The following is a 20,238-nucleotide window of genomic DNA, read 5'->3' as shown; positions in this document are numbered from 1 at the left end:
CTAACTTGGCATATTTTCATGAAATATGCAATTGTACAATATTTGATTTTGTAAAAATATTATACTAGTATCACAAGACTGGTAGGTTTCAGAAACAGGACGGTGATCGCAACTTGTTTTCTTTGAAGTAATGTTATTGCATCAAACGTTGTATGCAACCCTAAAAATACACAGAACTGTGCATCGAACACATTCAGACTTTAGTTGGATGAAAACTTTCATAAAAATGCATTATGAACATTGTGATCATATCGGCCTAAATCTCTCTTCTATATTGGGTAGTGATGAGCAAATGCAAGACCAAGACCAAGACCGGGGTGGTCTTGGTCTTGGTCTTGGTCTTGCACACCCAGTCTTGGTCTTGGTCTTGCACTGGAACCTTCGGTCTTGGTCTTGGTCTTGGTCTTGCATACCCAGTCTTGGTCTTGGTCTTGGTCTTGCACACCCAGTCTTGGTCTTGCTTGCAAGAGTCTTGCAAGTTTTGCTTTTAAGAAATCTTATGTTTTTCATAGGTAAATTTTACTCTGGATATAAGGGATAATAAATTCTACAATGCTCCAATAGTAACGGAAATACAATATATGTTTTTAAATGTAACATACTTTATCTTCGTGTAAGTATGATAATAGTGTACGAAATAAGTGATGACCTTTATTTTTTTATTGGGTGCCCACGCTTCGCTAATCTTTTTACATTTTTTAACAGATCCAACACTCCACAGGTTCCGAAACTGGGGAGGCTACCCCTGAGACGAATGAAAGAAAATCAAAACGGTACAGATAATTGAAATACCATGAAATGCAAAATTATTTTTACACTCTAAAGGCGTCAGATTTTTCTTTTCAACCACATTAACTAATTTTTGTGTTAAACAAACTTATAATTAAATATTGAGATTTTGTTTTACTGATTCCAATGGGGCAGAAACATGGACATTACGCAAAAGCGATGGAAAAAATTACAGACTTTCGAAACCTGGGCATGGAGAAAAATGGAGAGAATTAGCTGTGTTGAACGAAAAACGAATGAGAAGGTGTTAGAAATGTTAGCAGTAGGAGAAAAAAGAAGAATTTTAGATATTGATAAGAGGAGAAAGAGGAACTGGTTGGGATATTGGCTGTGGAGGACGTGCTAGAAGGTATGGTGAAAGGAAAGAGAGAGAGGGAGAAAAGGAAATTGTAGTTGAAGGAAGATATTAAGAAAATTGCTACATTAATACGAAGAGACTAGCTGAGGACCACCGTACATCGAGGTTTCTCAGGTGCAGCAAGCAACTAGCCGATAATGGCAGAATAGCTTTGATGATGGTTATGATGATATGTTTAGCATATCGACAAAAAAGAAAGAAAAAATAAAATAATTATTATAATCAAAACTTAATATTTTAGAATAATTTGAGTGAAAACTAAAAGCGACTCATCTGTCTGTCTGTCTATGTCTTTTCTATAAACTCAATTTGTATAAATACTTTTGACCTATACTAGAAATACAAAATAACGACATCAAACTACAAGTTATTTAAAATAACTGTATAAAATCAGTCTCACTTGTGAATATGGATTACTAGCATCAATTACAAACTTCGTTGGGTTAAATTTTAAATAATAATAATAATAATAATAATAATAATAATAATAATAATAATAATAATAATAATAATAATAATAATAATAATAATATGTTCGTTAATCAGTCACTTTTCATTATTACTAAGCGCTTTCTGATATCGGTCATTTTCGATTATTTTTATATTTCTCTCCCCCCTCCTCCCCAAGTTGCGGGGCTGAATTTGGGTTTAACGGCATCAGAAACATCACTCTTCATCTTAGAGACACCGAAAACTATGGATTCGGCACTAATGTCGGTCATTTTCAATAAATTTATATATCTCCTCCTCCCCCATGTTGCAAGGCACGGCATCGGAAGTGTCACTGTTCATCTCAATGACCTCGAAAACCATGAATTTGACATTGATAATAATGGTCATTTTCAATAATTTTTATATATCTCCTTTTCCCTTCCCCAAGTTGCGGTGCTGAATTTGCATTTAAACGGGATCGGAAGTATCACTGTTCACTTTCGTGACCCCAAAAACTATGAATTCGACACTAATATTAATTTTCGATCATTTTTAGATATCTCTCCTCCCACCGCCAAGCTAGGGGCTAAATTTGGATTTAAACAGCATCGGAAGTGTCATTGTTTATCTCAGCGACCCCGAAAACTATAGACTCCACTCTAATATCGGTCATTTTCGATCATTTTTAAATATCTCTCCTCTCCATCGTCAAAGTGATATGACAGAAACCATCTCAGGTCCGAACTTCATCTATGTTGAAAATGTGATCGAGATCGGTTGGGTGGTTCAAGAGTTATTAAGTTTTATTTATTTTTGTACACTTCTTCTCCCCTCCTCCTATCTTTAGTTCTACTATCAAAGTGATATGATACAAAACACCCCAAGTCCGAACTTCATCTATGTTGAAAATTTCATTAAGATCGATTGGCTGGTTCAAGAGTGATGAAGTCACAAAGACAGTCACTTATACTTTTATTTTTTACATATATCTCCCTCCTCCCCATCCCCTATGTTGCACCGTCAAAGTAAAATGATAAAAATCGTGAAAGGTCTGAGCTTCATCTATGTTGAAAATTTGATCGAGATCGGTCGGGTGTTTCAAGAGTTATTAAGTTTTGTTTATTTTTATATATACCTCCCCCTCCCCTCCTCCTCCTTTAGGTTCTACCATCAAAATGAAACTATAAAAAACTTTCCAGTTAGGCACCTCATACATGTTAAAAATTTGATTAAGGTCGGTCTGGTGGTTCAAGAATTATTAAGTCACAAACTTAGTCACTTTTATTTTTATTTATTTTGATTTTTGTATACCTCCCCCTCCTCCTCCTCCCATACGTTGCTCCTTCAAAGTGAACTGATAAATAACATTCCAGGCCTAAACCTGATCTATATTGAAAATTTGATCGATCTCGAGCTGGTGGTTCAAGAGTGTTCAAGAGATTGGGAGTCACAAGGATAGTCACTTTCAATTTTATAATATAGATTTACTGTTGTTGTGTAATGTTATATCGCTCAATCCCCGATGTGCCGTATACCTAAGGAGGCTAAAAATTATATGAATAAACAATTATTGAACGTATAAGCATCTGCCCATGAAATCAAACTTGCGGTCACATGCACTAAGTTTTTGTCAATGTCATGAAAATGTTATTTCGATATTAATTTTATGAGCACACATTAAAAATTTACAACGGATGCTTGAGTCTCATAGCCAAGGCCATACTCATGTAGTCAGCACCTATGGTGTACGGAATTACCGATGTTCAATACTACATTTCTCTTCAGTTTTGGAAGAAGAACACCACTAGTATGCTTTGAAATGAAATGAAGTATCTAGTTTAACGTCCCACAGTAATGCACCAACGCTAAGGGAGACGGTGGTGATGAAAAAAGACTGAAATGGTGGAATGAAGAAACTAGAAGGAAACGGAAAAAACCTAAGAAAACCCACGCAAACGATGTTTGTCCACCAAAATAGCTTACATGGCGCAAGATGACACCTGTGTGGCTTGAGAACGAGCAATATCTGCAGAAAACGCGAACAACCAATTCAGGAAACGATATACTGTAGCTATATGCTACAGGGGCAGATCGACTCACACGGATTGCATAACACTACTGGGAACACATTCACTCTAGTGTCACTTTTACTGAAGTCAAAATATTCAAGTAAAAGATGTAATGAATTTTCTCCTTTTTTATATTGTATAAAAAAAATTCAAGTAGTACCAGTACTTGTGCAAGACTCTTGCGCAAGAGTCTTGGTCTTGGTCTTGGTCTTGCAGGTATGGTCTTGGTCTTGGTCTTGTTCTTGCACACCTTGGTCTTGGTCTTGGTCTTGCACCGCTATTCGTGGTCTTGGTCTTGGTCTTGGTCTTGGTCTTGCATGCAAGACTCTTGCAAAAACTGCAAGACCAAGACTCTTGCGCTCATCACTAATATTGGGGAGGGCGACGGGTAAGACCATTCCCATGTATATATATATATATATATATATATATATATATATATTAAGCGATGTTCAAAATACTTATGAACTTGAAATGGAGGTTTAGGGAAGCAGAGTTGTCTTCAACATTGGGAAGTGGGTAGATTTGAGGCTTATTCTCTCCAATCGGGGGGGGGGGGGCACTAATTTCATCTCAGAGCTCCTCTGTGGCTAAGAGGTTAGAGTACGCGCCTTTGGCGTGGGAGACCCGGGTTCGATTCCCGGCGGGAGCTCATGTGGTTCGGATTCCACTTTAATCAGTAGGTCCACGTCTCATATAGCCTCGCTGCTGAACGTGACGTTAAACCCAAACTCAACTCAACTCAACTAATTTCATCTCACTTTCAATCGGACACAAATCACCACATTTCTCCCCAAAAACACATTTCAAATCGCATTATTGGGGGGACAGTCCCCCAGTTCCAAGATTGGAGGGGACATGTCCCCCTCATTCCCCCGGGATTTGCGCCAGTGATTTTATCTAAGATCCTACCACTATGTAAACATTATAAAGAATCTTTTTTCTTTACTGATAAGAAAGAAATATATTTTCAATGTTTTAGCATGATTTAAACTAAGTTACTTTTAAAAAGATAGTATTTACGATAATAGATGCAACTTCTTCCCTTGTCCTCAGTGACGTATCTACGTAAAAGTCAATAACAGAGTTACAGGAGCCAACATAGCGTTTCTCTTTCTTTCAATATTTCTAGCTTTGCAGTAACGATTCTGCAACAGCATGTTCTGCGAGGAACAGGAAGTTTCGGTTTCGGTGTAGTGGAAAGCAATTGCCACCCACAAAATACTCTCCAGCCAAGCCAAGCATAATCCACCCAGCGCTATTAAGTGCAGTTAGGTTGAATACAGCCAGCACTATGTAATTACCTACACAATGATGATTGCGTGGTGTAATATGATATTGCATGCATATTTTCCTTTCAGTTAGGTCAGCGTTATTCAGTGTGAGAGACAACTGTAATGCAAGGAATGCTATGATATATACACAGGGTGTTTCAGATAAAACGTCCAGTGCTTATAAATCCGAGACGGCTGAGAATAAAAAGATGAAGCAAAAACTGAGATAGAAAAATGTCATAGGGCACATCACATGGTGTTGTTGTGGTGACCCCCCCCCAGGGCCCTCCCTCAAGGGGGCTCAGGGGCCAACTCAAATTTTCAAATGGGAACATGTATTGAATCATACCTCCTTCGATAATACTTGAAAAACGAAACAACTTTTGTAGGAAACAATTTTCGATTTGGGTCACCGTTTTCAAAATGGCCGCAAAAGTGGGTCCGGTATCATATAAAACGTCCAGTGCTTATAGGTCTACATCAGAAACGGCTGAGAATAGAGAGATGAAACAAAAACTGAGATAAGGAACGATGATAAAGCATATAAAGTGGTGTTGTTGTGGTAACCCTCACGGAATTCCGTGAAGGGGGCCCAGGTGCCAACTTCAAACTGATACAGGACTTTTTGCGGCCATCTTGAAAACGGTGGCCCAAATCGAAAATTGTTTCCTACAAGAATTGTTTCGTTTTCCAAGGACTATTGAATGAGGTATGATTCAATACATGTTCCCTTTTGAAAATTTGAAGTTGGCCCCTGGGCCCCCTTGAAGGAGAGCCCTGGGGGTCACCACAACAACACCATGTGATGTGCCATATAACATTTTTCTATCTCAGTTTTTGTTTCATCTTTTTATTCTCAGCCGTTTCGGATTTATAAGCACTGGACATTTTATCTGAAACATCCTGTATATATATATTAAAGGTAGTATTTTTATTTACGTAATGACTGAAAACCATTGGAAAGCTTCTCTGTAGTTATGGGGAGGGGACATGGAGAAACTTTGAAAGCCCGCCAACAACTGTCTGAAAAAAGGTTTAAAAGATATCCCCGTATATTGTATTATAGAGACTTATACACGAAAATCCTCAAAAACTAAGTTTTTATATTAATAATTTCTTGCGGGCAATCTCCCCTCCCCACTCGACTGAGGAGTATTTCAAACTACCGAAAGATCCGCCCCCACAGCAGACAACCTCTAAATTCGCCCATGCTCAAAACACGGCATTTATATGCATTAAGACAAGAAGACATACACATACGTAAGAAAGAAACAATTCAATTTAGGACATCAAAATATAAACTAGATTAACTTCTTTGAAGACAACTCATTTTTAAAAAACGAAAGTTAGGAAAAAGATAACAAACATGTCGGTGTTGTCAACTTAGAAATCTTTTTACGTGCAAATCTATTCGCCAATTACTGTGCATATTAATGGGTTTATTAAAGGTATATTAGCATCTACTTTCCAGTAACGGTATGTCTTGATCACTGAAAAACCACAGGCGGTATGCCTTCATCACTGAAAAACCAGGGACAGTATGGCATACCACCGCATACCGCCTCACTTCGATCTATATATAGCATGAGATTCGTTTCAATATCGTGTTATCAGCCGGTTCTACCATGTGTGTAACACTGCAGCACGTGTATTTGTATAAGGGAGAATTTTTTGGGGGGGAGGGGGTAAGGGCCAAAAACATGCATAAAATATGTGAAAACTGTAGAGCTAGTAATTAAAATTCATATTTGTAGCTCGAAGTTAATTCCTGATGAATTTATTGTTATTTTGTGCGTTCTCACAGTAATGGCGGGTCCAGGGGGGGGGTGATCGGGGCGACGCCCCCTGGGAAGAGGAAAGTTTTATTTTTTAATTTTATATGTAAATAAAACCCATCCCAGAGTTTGGAGCTCTTAAAAGTAGCTCTAAGTAGCAGTATTACAACCCATCGCTCGCCCCAGAAGTCCGTCCTGGATCCGCCCCTGTCTCACAGATCTTTAGTATTTGCTGAATCTCGTGTTTCCATCAATACTACTATAAGTATGAAGGAATAATGTACTTAAAATCGTGGGTTTTAAAATGCATTCTTTTTGGGTATGAGGGCGGAAAATGTTACTGTTATAGAGTCCAACGTGTCCATGCATTTTTTCGTTGTTCCTTCTTTTCGTTCCATATTATTATTTCATTAATTATTTCGTATCCGTTGACAGACTTATTAACCCTAGGAATTCCAAGTTATTTTAGATAATATGTTATTCTAAGGAAGGAGGACTCCTCGAACATACTTTGTATTATATATATGCACATTCTTCTGAAATGCCCGTTCTTCGCACGGGGAGAATATGTTTATGAAAAATATTTCAATCCCTTTCCTTCTTATTCAATGAAAGTGTAATGATAAAAATACAGGAACTACCAAGGATGTTATAAAATAGAAGATCTGCCCTTACAACAAAATCGTGAAGCCATACGTCACAGTTTCGCTACCCCTACTCTGCCCACTCCACCTAATAAGATCGCAATGTTTTCAGCTAACAATCATGGCGGAAACGAAAGTAGCCAACCAGGAGATGGCAGAAACGAGAGTGGCCAATCAGACGTGCCGATGGTCGGTTGTTTTGTGGCTTCATTGATTTAATAAGATGAATATATATATATATATATATGGGCAGATCCTCTATTTTATAACATCCTTGGAAACTACTCCGTTGCTCCCAAAAATGTAACACAGAGTGTGGCTTCTTATTGTCCTTTATCATGAAATGGACGGTGCAGAGCTGATCCCTTGGATCATTAATGGTTTATATCCATAAGAATAGCAAATGCTCAAGAGATTTGGGTCCACCTTTAGAAGTAGGTAGGAAGGAAACACAAGTAACCAGTCTTCTGCACCTAGAGAGTACTATTATTAGTAGTAAAAATATGAAGTGAGGAAGTGAAATAAAAGAAAAGATTGAAATGGCAAAAGAAGCAGTTAGCAAGAAGGAAAGTATATTTTGTGGGTTCTTGAGTACAGAGAAAAATGATTCATAAAATATTTTTTGTGGAATATCGTTATCGTAACCTATGGGGATGAAATATGGACATTACCGAAAAGTGATTTTTAGAAAAGAAGACAGAAATGTGGATAACAAGAAGAATGAAGAGAATTAGCTGAGTCAAACGGAAAATGAAGGGGGAAATATTAGGAATAGTAGGAAGAAAAGAACAATATTAGATGTAATTGATCCTGAGGGTCGTGATAGAAGGTAAGTTGAGTTGGGTTGATTTTGAGTTTAACGTCCCTTTTGAGCAGCGAAGCTATATGAGACGGGATCTACTGATTAAAGTGGAATCCAAACCACATGAACTCCCACCGTGAATCGAACCCCGGGTCTCCCACACCAAAGGAACGTACGCTAACCGCTTAGCCACGAAGGAGCTCGTGATAGAACGTAAGATATAAGGAAACATGGAAGGGACAAAAGAGATTCAAGATTATGGACGCTATTAAAATAGAAAATTGATATGCCAAAACGAAGAAGTTAACTAAAAACAGTGGTGCATGAAAAATTTCTTCGTTAGCGACAAGTGACCTGCCATAGCAGAATATTTATGATGATGATGATAATGACGAGTTTGTAAAATGGATGAAAATCTAAACAGACATAGAAATCAAATTGAATGAAGTCAAGTAAAAATTCGCTAGTTACGAAAACATAGAAACGGTTAGCAACGCTGATCCCCACAAGTGTTAACTTACTCTTAAAGATTTTTTAAAGAGACTGAAGTAAGAACACACATGCTACCTTACAATGGAATGCAACTGTGGAATGTATTATTCCTTGCTATAGGCAATTCTGATCTCGTTCATTTTGCACGCAAACATAGGAGAGAATATTTTCTCAAGTACTTGAATGTATTTAGTTACTTTAGGTGCTTTAACAATTTAGACATTATATGTATTTATTTTGTTTTCAATATTATTATTATTATTATTATTATTATTATTATTATTATTATTATTATTATTATTATTATTATTATTATTATTATTATTATTATTATTAATAATAATAATAATAATAATTTAATATTTTTATTATTTATTTCTATAAGTTTCCTACCAGTGTCTAATTTATCTCTATCTTTCAATAAGCTAGAATTAAAACCTCATTTATCTACTCCCCAACTAAGCTGTGAAAGCCTATCTTATTTTAAGACATAAGTATAAGATAAATGTCTATTACATTACTTCTAATTTTTTAGAATAAACTTCGACTAAAGACTTCCATACTCTAATTCAAGTTCACAAGTTCATATAATTTCAGGTTTTTTGTGCATATATATTATAGGGTGTTAATGAACTCTACCGACAAGTGGTGAGATCACACACCAAAATAAGACAAAATGTTCACATAGATCTATAGGGAAAGGTGTCACGGCTGTCCAAATATGTGAAAAAGGTCAGTTTTAACATGCATTATTTCAAATTCGAGTTGCGGTCCATATCAGCTCTAAGGAAGTCATACATACGCAATCCAAAACTGTATATTTCAATAGTATGCAATGGGTGTTCGAGACATTCCCTACAGGGTATAATTGCTCTTTTATCAGAATTAGATTCTCTGAATTAGAGGAGGGTCCAAAGTAGGCAAAAGGTAAGCCTTGTTAATAGTGGATACAGAATGCTTCGGCGGGGAGTCGGAAACGTTAGGGACCGCCAGCTCCATAGTTCCTTGGGTTCGAAATAACACTTGGTGTCATAGTAGGGTAGAGTGGGGACAACTGGGACAATTTTCCGTTCAAGTTTTTTTTTGAACCTGCAATTTTGCTTCAATTGAGAAATCAAAGTTGGCATATGAAAGATTGATCCTTTAGGAACAGTCCACACTCTTTTGGAGGTCAATTGAAAAATATTTCATTAATAATTTGTTGAAGTTTCTTCGACAGTGCATTTTGTCCCATTTTTCCACATTGGCAACTCAAGTGGAACACCTATCAGCTGGGACAAAGTAATATATATGTAAATAATTGGGGGGGGGGTTACATTGAATGATCAAAATTACACGTCAAACCAGTATCATTTTGAAATATATGACTATATAAACAAGAAACAACACGCTTAGGACCTATTTTAATTGTTACTCTTAGTGATCAAAATTATACAAGTAACCTTTAGACCTGTCGGCAAAAATTATGAGAAAAATGTTGAGAATGCTTCTAACCTTTATTGTTATTAGTTCTAATTTGAAAACTTTGTGAACACGAAGCATCCAATAAGTAGTAGGAAATCTTTGAGTTTTACGTCCCACGGTTATGCCGGTTAGGCTAAAGGAGACGGTAAGGATAACAAATGAATGAAATGGTGGAATGAAGAAAGTGGGAGGAAACGGGAGAACCCCGAGAAAGCCCACGCACACGGTATTTGTCCACGACAAAGTTCACTTGGCGGGGGCTGGGATCGAACCCTTGACCCTAAGCACCAGAGGTGAACGCTCTATCATTGAGTCACCGCGGCCCCCATAACAAGTAGTAGGGAGGTTGATTAAGGGGATAAACATAAAGTATGCTAATGTGAAATGCATTAAATGGAAAATAATGCCTGTAATACAGTTCCCAAGATTAACTGTCATTAGGTTTACATAAACAGAATATGTTAATCTATTTACACTATTAGAAACACTACATACAAAAGCATATCCAGTGCGGACAACCGAAACACTGCCCCAGTTGTCTCCACGCGAAATCTCCCAGTTGACCACATGCCAGGGTTGGAAAAAAGATTTAAAAAACAAAAAAAAGAAAAAAAAGAAAAAGAAAAAAGTTTTTAAAACATAAATACTCAAAATGTTTTAAATATGTTTTAAAACACACACGAAAAAAACATGTTTTAAAAGACACACACACACACACACAAATATGTTTTAAACATTTTGAACAGTTTAAAACATATTTTAAACATATACATATTTCAAAATCGGTAATAAATTATTTAAGACTTTTGCTCTTTACTTGCAATCTACATCTTCATTTATTTTATCCTGGTTAAGACTACAAAGTGTTGGGTACAGAATGTTTCAGTATAGATTAGTAATTCTCAACTTATTTCATATCACGACCCCCTTTTATTACACTCTCTTGCCAGAGACTCTCATAAGTACTTTTTTTGGTTATAATAAGTTTTTTTTAGGTAGATTTTAAAATCTAGTACCTACTATGGAGATTTCACACAATCTATTAATACACATGGTGAAACAAAAGTCCTCCCCATCTTGTGTGTTAAGAAGGATTGAGGGGAAATTATGGAAGTGGTCTGACACATAAGATAGTCCTATTAAACATCCTGACGGCCATCTTTGATTGGTATTCGAAATTTCAAATTCAAAGGAGTCATGTTACATGTTTTAAGGCCACAATTTTACCAGAAATACGCTTGTGAGGTTATTTTAGCCCTAAAACAAGTCATTTCGGAGTTACTGCTTCTCAAAGTTTCCTAATTATGCTCTTAGGGGCTATACTCGCGTTTCGTGGAGGTAGGTGAGATTTTAGTTGCAAAATTTGATTACTATTTCAGAACACTGATGGTAATAAAAATTAGTTTAAAACAATACATTTTCGAAAAGTAATGTTTGAAGCACACTTCATATTGTGCTAACTTTAGAATACTTTCTGCAAACCGATGTAATTGGTTGTTTTTTGAGTCAATAATTTATTGAAGAAAAGTAATATTTGGGGCGTTCAGAGCACAATAGATCCAAGTCCATTTTCAATCAAGTTCAGTTTTGTTCAGCAAATGAATTCTGTTTCAAAACGTAATATCTTCGCATTCAAGAGTCTGAAATAAATGTGACTAAAACCACTTGAAAGGGCGTAGGATAGTTTCATATGACAGCTGCTAGACAGAGGCGTCAGTGGGGCAGGAGGGAGCCGTCCCCACCCCACCCTGAATTTCATATTTTTGGGGCAGTTTTAGAATATTTTGATAAGCAAAGTCCAACAGAACAAGCTTGAGGTTCTTACACCGAATAAATACGGAGGTAACACAGATGATCAAAACTGAAAAGTTGCTTAGACCCAAGTCACGTAGTTTTTCCTTCTCTCATTTCGGATTCGTGGTTGCTAAGATATGACGTTTTCCGTCGGTGTATTCTTTTCGACACACCCTGCATTTATTTAACCTAATTATGCGTCTTTCTGAGATTAATTTGTTAATCATTCCACGCTGCAGCGTACACAATATAATGTTAATATCTTAAGTTTATGAGCAAGGAGAGGGATGTTACCTCGTTCCACCAACGCCCTTGTCTAGCGGTTGTCCTATGAAACTCTGGCCCACACCTTTTCACGTGGTTTTTGTTTCATTTATTTCGGACTCTTGGCTACGAAGATACTATGTTTGCTGAGCAAAAGAGGACCTTTCTGAAAATGGACTTGGATCCTTTGTGCTCTGAACACCGCACCTCTAAAGATATATATATATATATATATTTAAAAAAAAAAACTAAGTTGGAGCCAAATTTGTCCTGCAACCTAAATTTGTTCGAAACGCATAAAATTTGTTTGTTTAGTTTGATTGATTACAATTTTGCATCAGTAGCAAGACTATGAGACAGGGTTTATTGTTTAAAGTGGTACCCGAACGACCAATTTTGAAATTTTAAGTCAGATCACAGTCAAAATCTATACAGCAAATTCCGGATGTCTAGTGCCTCTATCCTCAAAATTTAATGTTAAAAGACCGGAAATCGCGCCCTGTAGCATGGTACATACATACAGACGAACAAACGTAGATAAGTCGTCCCAGAGCCTCACTGACGTTCGGAAATGATGTGAATAAGCATCACGCTTTAATGGTTAGTTATGCGGGTGACTACCATACCTTTCGCTTTCTCGCCTTGTCCCTGCATACAAGCTATGCCAAGGTGTAAATTTTTTAAGAAACTTTAGAACGGGGGTGGGGGAGAAGGACGAAATAAAATTTTCATAATATAATGAAAAAGATATTGGTGATGCAAAATTAATTCTTACCTGAAGTTTCCAGTTGCATCTCAACCACTCACTGACGTTAGAATCATCAGAAGCAATTTTCAGATCACACTTCTACTATCTGTTCGGGTTTCCAGTTTTCTTCACAGCATTGCATGTTTCATAACGATTTTTAATTCTTTGAACTAAACCAACGATTTCTTTCTTACACGTTTTGCAACGAGCTCGTATGGTCGTTTTCTTATCTGATGGAGTTACTTTAAATTTGTTCCAAATGATGTCCTTTTTTCTTCCCGTAAAACTCATGTTAAACGATTCCAAGTTGTACGGAGACTGTGAACCAATATGTACTGTATGAACGAATGCCTGCGATATTTTAATTTCAAAACCACAATTTAGCAAAGTACCCTTGTTTGTTTTCTGAATACAACACAAAACTTGCTTCAATGATAATTCTTTATTTTTTTTATATATATATCAATTCTACAACTAATCCAACCTTTGACTACGCCACTTTCTCGCAAGTTAATTGATAAGCATTTAGTCAATATAATAAACGTTAAAAACAAGGGGGGAAAAGAGACAAAATAAATTGTAGATCACCACCTTGACCTACTGAAGACACGAGAAATCAAAACATTCACACAGGAAGAAAATAATCTTCTGAATGGGGAGCATTTTATGACAATTTTCTTACTCTAGCAGATTTTTTTACAAAAATAAAATAAAATAAAAATAAAAATATGTTTAAAACAAGCCTTAAAAATGTACATGTTTAAAACATATATAAAATATGTTTTAAACAAAATAAATTGTTTAAAATAAGTTTTAATCGTTTGTTTCAAACAAAACAACCCTGACACATAGGCCAGTTTTCACATTCCATCTCCTTACTTACTTAAACCCGCTTAACCTACCGCATGGAATCGACTTTTTGTGTTGGAGCCCTAAACGCACGTGTCGAATATAGATATTCGCCTTAAAAATACGTAAGTGTTTTAAGGGGAAAATTGCATTAATAATACCATACAAAGAATTTACTTTTAGCTGTCAAAAATGTTTGTCTTGCTTTCCTTTTCTTTGTGCTTGTTAGATTGTACGACTTACACGCCATATACAACAACCGTTTGACACTGCATCCACAGTACCAAGGTTCGTATATACACTACAAAAAGTTATCGTTACTCACACTAGATAGTACCAGCACTCAATGTCCCAGTTGATCTGCCGTCCCAGTCAAGCATCTTATAAAATAGAGGATATGCCCTTACAACAAAATCTTGAAGCCATACGTCACAGTTTCGCCACTCCTACTCTGCCCACTCCGCCCAATAGGATCGCAATATTTTGAGCCAACAATCATGGCGGAAACGAAAGTAGCCAATCAGACGATGGCGGAAACGAGAGTAGCCAACCAGACGTGCCGATGCTCGGTTGTTTTTTGGCTTCATTTATTTTATATTATGAAGATACATATGGGCAGATCCTCTATTTTATAAGATCCTTGGTCCCAGTTGTCCCCACTCTACCCTATATTTTAACTTCTTCTTTTTTTCACGCATAAGCGTGAACCCAAGGATGTTATAAAATAGAGGATCTGTCCATATAACAAAATCGTGAAGCCATACGTCACAGCTTCGCCACACCTACTCTGCCCACTCCGCGCCACTAAGATCGCAATGTTTCGAGCCAACAATCATGGCGGAAAAGAGAGTAGCCAATCAGACGTACCGGCTTAGACGATGCTCGGTTTTTTTTTTTTTTTTTTTTTGGTTTTATTGAGATGAAGATACGTATGGGCAGATCCTCTATTTTATTACATCCTTGCATGAACCAAAATAATGCAGTACGCTTGCCTCAATAGCCTATGCTTTCTTTTTCGCAATCCCATCACGCTTCCAGTTTTCTATGCACTGCACTTTCAAACCCTGATGCCCCTCCGAGCAGGCACGCAAACAGATTTTTTGTTGGGAGGCTTCCAAAGTTTTTAATGGAAGGTCCAATACATCTATGTAGTATTAAACATGTGTTATTCTGCACCAGAAAAAACGAAAAGTAATTGTTAATTACTGCCACCTATATTCAAGGTGCCGATCCTGAGAGTCTGGGCCAACAATGCTCATGCGAGTCCCCATGTATTTTTATAAATATGTATTTTTTTTATTGTTAAATGTATAGGCCATTGTCTACAACCAAACTCACATCTGAATGCCCCCTCCCCCCAAGATACAAGAAAATCGGCGCCCTTGCCTATATTCTCAGAAAATCTGATAGAAATACATTAATTTTATAAGGGAAGAAGGAGTACAGATAAGGTCTAAAATCAAATCTTCAGACTCAATCATTTCTTTGTTAAACTAATATAGTTATATTAAGAAAGTGTACAAATGAAGTCGAAATACGAAGTTTCGGGGAGTCCTGACCCGGTGGAGCCCCTGTGTTTGCGCTCCAGCCCCCTAGTCTGCAAATCCATTTGCACCAAATCAAGCGAATGAGGGAGAGAGAAAGAGAAAATTTATTATTTGAAAAAATTGGAACTCCTTGTTTAGGACTAGCTCAGGAGAGTAATGCTCCCGGAAGTAGGAACGAAAAACACAGTTCTGGTTGGTTGGCGTTATCCATTTCTTGCCACATTGCATTGAAATAGCAGAAATCAAACGATTGCTGCTGTCAGTCTTCCTGGCTGAGTGGGCTAGCGCTACATGCTAATAAGGAAAATTTCTTTCGGCGTGAGTTCAAACCCGGCTTGAGGAAAGTTTTCTTTTTTTTACATTTTTATAACACTTTTTAAATTAAAATATGAAAATAATACTCAAAAAATAATTTACTTACTTTTGTGAAGATAAGTAGTAGTAGTAGTAGTAGGAACGGGTTAGAAACCCCGCAGGTCTCGTTTTGTTCCCCTTGTACTCCATGATATAAATTTTGTAACCAACTTAAAACAACTGGCTAGGATAGCGCGTAAAACAGCTGGCTAGAGTAGCGTGCGTAGAAACGTACTTCCGGGAGCATTACTCTCCCGAGCGGGTCGTCCTTGTTTCTGGTGACCTAGGCACAGTCACCTTTATCCAGTGTTACCAACTTTCATGTAACTAAGGACACTCCGTTTCAAATATTGATACTATTAGAAACAAAACGTTAAAGAAAGGATTTATACAAAAGAAAAGTTCCTACGTTCCGGAATTTATCCCTCAACATAGTAACACTGAACTTAATGCAAATAATGGGGAACTAAAATATAAAACAAGCGAAGTGACGCGAAGTCATTAGTAGAACCAACCTCAAAACACAAGAAGACCCAACACACAAGAAGTCGTTTAAAGAAGCGACTGATTCTGTTCAGCACTTGCACAAGCTCATTTTGGAGATACACATGTAATACAATCATTTTAAAAAGCCGCTCAAAAGGATTTTCCAGAAAAAAAAACAGTACATTCATAAAAAATAACGACACTTCGTGCACAAAAAATAATTTCCATAAAACCATTACGCAGGAATTTATTTCAAGGGAGGGGGTACAAAGTTTTTAGGAGAGTTCAATACGAGAGTAAATTAAAATTTGTAAGATCACTCCTAAAATTAGACTGAATTTACAGAAAAGTCAGGATTTCGGGCCAGATCCCCAGGACTCACCGCCTGAACACGAACTGGCGTAAAGTAAGGCCAGCTATACACTAGAAGATAGATCCTAGGGTATCTCTTATAGAGATTTCTAAATGAAAATGTTATAAGAGATCTTATAGGAAATCTTATCTTTGCGTTCCATACACGTAGAGATTTTCCTTGTCATAACGATTAACATTGCCAGGTGTTAATCCATACCTAATGCATCGCGGTAAAATGACGACTCACGCCATTACTGCATTCAAAATAATATTATGCACTATATCGCGTTTTGGGCAAAATATACTTCCATGTAAAAATATTTCTGCATAATTTGACACAATTGCCTCAATAAAATATCTTTTGTTTTTAAATATGTTTTCATTTTCTCTCACCTAATGTCGCTTAAATCGAAACCTTACAAATGTTCTTTCCGAAATAGAGCGTGTTCTAAACCCGAGAGATCTCATAGGATCGTTCAGAATATAGGAAATGATATGCGAACTGATGCCATACACGTTGAGATTTTGACTCTAGGTTAACTCGTAAGAGATTTCCTAGGATCTATCCTACAGTGTATAGCTAGCCTAATGCGAGTTTGAGTAGTACTAGTCGTGCATGCCAAGTTCAGACACACCACTCTAAATAATTTTGAAAAATTATAATTCTTCCACTAATTTTCTTCTTACTGTCCTCCAAAACATTTGTGATGAGGAAGATGACAATACCCGACTTGGTATAGATAAAGTCAAGAGGCCACTGTAAATAATTGTTGAAAAATTACAATTCGTTTACGATTTGAATATAAATACAACGTTCAGACATGGGCCATAAAATTACAATACAAAGCAAAAAAAAACTGCGCTAGGTGGCCACTAAAAAGCACGAATGCTATCTAACCGAGTCAGATCAGGGTGAAGCTGGTGGGTCCGTGCGGAGTGTGCTGGTGCATTCTAAGGGATGGTGGGTATACGAGTAAGCGAGGATAGTGAAAGTACTTGGATTCTCACAATAATACAAGTTCCTATAGTATGTGTAATGGTTTCACACTAGTAACGCTACACTTGTAAACGTAAAATGCAAGTTTTGTGCACTGTGCTGAAATTTTCCGCCCGCGAAAAATAGTACAGTCATCTTAAATATGCGATAAATTATTTTAACCGTTGTATAGCACTTGTAATGATTTTACACTAATAACTCTACACTTGTAAACATAAAGCTATATTACTTACTATTTAACTCTTCCGACTGCAGAAATGTGTTCCTTAGATTCATTTCTTTCCATGCAGAGTATTATTAAATTTTACCTGTAAATTTCGCAAAATGTGCCTAAACTTGATGCATAAATAACGAAATCAATATCATATACACCATGTGCAATCTCTTATTTCAACCATAAATTTATTAGTTTGAAGAGATCTCGTGAAACTACAGTATACCGAAACTTTGTTTCTTTCGCTAGAGGCTGTAACGATAAGTAATTGATAGTATTTATTATTTTGATAATATTTGTTCATGTTCTGGTAGCATTGAGCAGAGTTACTGAGGTAAAATTTAGTGAAGTGTAGTTTGTTAAGTGTTGAGATGAGAAAATTATCGCGTATAACTTAAATAATAACTTTTTATACACGATTATTCTAAATGAATAGGTAAAATATTAGAACTTGATGTATATTGAGTCATAGCATGCATCAAGAAATAAACCCATCCTTGTTTCCACATCGTTGTTTTGTACCAGTAGTATTGTAGAAATAGTTTGTTATTTGTCTATTTACAAATAGAATTTTTCGTTCATATCTTCATGAAACTACTTTCGTTACCATGCATGAAATCAAACGATAATTTATAGCCTAAAGTAGATTTTAATGGGAAGTGAAATAGCATATTTGATGGACTATTTGACCAAATCATTGTTTACTAAAGAACTTAAAGTCATCATTCTGACATCTCTGCAAAATGTGGACTATTTTAATAATAGAGCAGTATATAAATTAGAAACTGAAATCGTAAACATTCAATAGGCAGCACTTGTTTTCCGTCTCCCTTATGGTAATAGAAATATTCTAAACTTGAAGAAACACTAGAGCACATAGACACAAAATGATACCAAACGTGGTCGCCTTGTTTCTAATGTAAGAAATGTGCGAAAGCTGGGGTGTTTGACGTTAATGCTTTTGATTAAAGTGTCTTTTCATCGTTATATATTTCTGATTATTAGCGAATGAATGTGCCGTGATAATTATGCCCCAAACAAGTTCCAAACTCGAGTTTCATGCGCACTCTCCACCAGGGTGCGAAATCATTTGAAAATGGTGGGGGGAAGAAGTTCAGTGATCCACACTAATGCTACGTGGACCCTCCAAAAAATTGAAATATTAATGGATTATTATTATTATTATTATTATTATTATTATTAATAATAATAATAATAATAAATGTTCAAATTAGTCGTAATTGTTATTTAAAAATGCTTTAATGTTATTTACTCATTTAACCAAAATTGGTAACTTATCTACTGCATTTAATATATACTTCGGTGCGTATGGTCCAGGGTTAAACTCTAGTGGGAGCACAGTACCTTGTGTTTACCATTATATTGAAGATTGCATTCGCGAAAATAGCAGTAGAGATATATAAGTCAGAAATAATAGTCCCTGAGAACCGATGTCCTAACCAAGCATTAGAACTACTAACTTGAAGCGCTCCACCTGGCAAGCCATACATCCTCATCAGCTGTAGAGTCAGAGTATAGTTTTTATTATTATTTATGAAATTCTCGTTCCTTCACTACGTACGTAGTGTTTTAGTTTGGTCGTTCAGGTATACGGTCACCTTTGTAAGTCTAAATAATACTATGTATCTATATTGTATTATTAGCAAAAATATATTATTATAAATAATGATTTCAATACAAATACTTGATAGACAACAAAAAGCCGTGTTGCCTCAGTGGTAGAGCGCTCACCTCAGGTGCGTGGAATCATCGGCTGGATCCTAGCTCGCGCCAACTTCTGCTTGTGGTATACAAACAATTGTGTGGGGGTTTTCTCGGGGTCCTCTCGCTTCCTTCCACTATCCTAATCAACCATTATAATTCATCTCATCATGACCGTCTTCCTTAGCCGTGGTAAATAATCATAGGACGTTAAACTTTAGAAAATAAAAGCACAAACACTATAATGCGATTGATTTGCTGATTTAAGTTTAATGACCCTTCTCAGCAGCGAGGCTATGAAATGTGGACTTACAGTTTAAGGTGAAATCCGAACCACTGTAATCGTTCAAATTTTTGTCCTGTGGATCTGTGACTGTCGCGATACTTTTAAGTGTTGCAGCTGTAGATGACTTACTGAACACCTGGTAAAGTTCGCCTAACAAGCATGCAAAGTTGTGAACAGCACTCACAACACCAAAAACTCTTTCAGAAACAAGATCAATTCGATGTGCCATGGAGTGTAGCTAATTTGGCACGGGTTGACATTTCTTCTAATTTGAGCAGCAACACCTTCGTTTCTCCCAGTAAGCACTGCATCCCCGTCCGAACTAAATCCAGCCAGTTTTTCCTTAAAATTAAAAATATCTATGCCATCTTCGGAAAATGCTTGAATAATTTTCTCTTTAAGGGATTTTGCATCGGCATTTTCTACAGGCACTAATTTATAAAAACGACAACAAGGTTTATTTTCTTCGTCCACATATGTTCATATAACAGCAAGTGCTTATCCGCAAACCTGTTTGTAGGTTC

At 36.5% G+C, this 20,238-nt stretch overlaps 1 protein-coding gene across 2 annotated transcripts in view; it reads left to right on the top strand.

Annotated features, from left to right (window-relative positions):
* Nucleotides 1-18,035: 18,035 nt before the first annotated feature.
* Nucleotides 18,036-20,238, top strand: part of LOC145693651 (uncharacterized) — a 226,476-nt gene continuing 224,273 nt past the window's right edge. For both annotated transcript variants that reach the window (XM_081769865.1, XM_081769863.1), the window contains exon 1: nt 18,036-18,142. The gene's annotated coding sequence lies outside the window, so the exon portion shown is untranslated. The remainder of the gene's footprint in view (nt 18,143-20,238) is intronic.

Source organism: Thermobia domestica, chromosome 8 (genome assembly GCF_964235325.1).
Source record: "Thermobia domestica chromosome 8, izTheDome1.hap1.1, whole genome shotgun sequence".
NCBI lineage: Eukaryota > Metazoa > Arthropoda > Insecta > Zygentoma > Lepismatidae > Thermobia > Thermobia domestica.
The sequence above is the reverse complement of the archived record's forward strand: the minus strand, read 5'-3'. Positions and strand labels throughout refer to the sequence as shown.